Here is a 1424-nt window from a genome sequence, read left to right on the forward strand (position 1 = left end):
TAATCCCCCCCCCAAATTTTTTCCCCCTCTTAGTATGGCCCTAATACTCCGTCGTACAAACAGGCCTGATTATCTCAAAATGTAAAATAACCGGCCTGATTTATCAGTCTATCACTAATCACCGGTCCTATTAATGACTGCAGTGTACTGCAGTGGTTTAAAGGGACACTTCATCCCTAAATCCGGATTACATATCTTCCCTCTTACCTGTACTGCTTGCTTTTTATCCATGTGGATTGTTTTTGTGTGAGCTGCCGAGTTTTGGAGACATCTGCCTTCTCTAGAATATATCGTTAATGTAGCTAGATGGTGGTGAAAGAAATACATTCGAAAAAGTCAACAGCGATGTCTTTTTCCAGAAATTGTGACCCCGGATAATCCACAGTTTCATTTAGGAGCAGAACTATCTTCAGGAACCATCTCCCACATAGTTTATCATGTTGCACAAGACTCCTGTCCATTAGTAGATACACACTTCCTACTGCGTGGTGAAAGAAAAGAAAATAATTCCCACATTCTTCCTTATTCCTCTTACTGAGGTAAGAGTAAAAATCTGTATTTTTGATTTTAGAGTGAACTGTCCCCTTAAAGCCTAAAGCAATAACTTTTATTTTCTTCACAATTTGGCGAGACTGTGTCCAACCAAACAGCATTAGCTCCATTTTCATGCAATTTGACTTGACATTTAAATCAAAATAGTGAATAGCCTTTGTACTCACTTACATCTGTAGCATATAAAGATAGCTTTACTCCAAAACAATAGTGACTGATGGAAAAAGATTCTTGTTCCGTCTCGGTCTCGACTGATCATTTGCACTTGGTCTTGACTCTGTCTCGACTAGTCCTGGTCCTGGACTTATCTTGGACTCTACGAAGGTGGTCTTGACTACAGCACTGATTACATCACTAGTACTGTTGTTAAACTAGCTAACTAGCTTAGTTAAAGAAAAGCTTAAATGTACACAAAGAGTACAGAGTACAGCTGCGGCCAATGGGAATGTCATTTGTTTTTCAAGTATTTAACCACTAGACAAAGAAACGTAGTTATCTGGATGTAACTCCAGTTCTATGAGTACGTGTGTAGCCTTCTAACGAGCTTCACTATTTACCCCTGAAGAGGCTCTGCCTCGGCACCTGAGAAAACAATTTTGCACTCAAACAGGTGGTAGTATCTTCCCCCTGTAAAACCCCAGTGCATGAGTTGCTTGTCTCCCTGTGGAACTCAACAACAACTAGGGCCAGCTGGGCTTGTGATTAGAGGTTAAACTCTAGGTGAAGGCTGTAGGGATGTGATGTACTCCCAGAAACCATGGAAAGCATTCCAGTGTCCAAACAACGCCCACCTACAAGGTTCGGGGGGAAGAAAGCCCTCAGGCAACTGACCCTGAGTGAAGAGGTGATAACTGCTCACCCTTTCAGCCTTC

At 41.8% G+C, this 1424-nt stretch overlaps 1 protein-coding gene across 1 annotated transcript in view; it reads left to right on the forward strand.

Moving 5' to 3' along the window:
- mthfd2l (methylenetetrahydrofolate dehydrogenase (NADP+ dependent) 2 like) overlaps positions 1–1424 on the forward strand; it is a gene marked incomplete in the record, with an annotated part of 28980 nt that overhangs the window by 12445 nt on the left and 15111 nt on the right.

Source organism: Morone saxatilis, unplaced genomic scaffold (assembly GCF_004916995.1).
Source record: "Morone saxatilis isolate NCDOM2014 unplaced genomic scaffold, NCSU_SB_2.0 Contig16, whole genome shotgun sequence".
NCBI classification, from domain to species: domain Eukaryota; kingdom Metazoa; phylum Chordata; class Actinopteri; family Moronidae; genus Morone; species Morone saxatilis.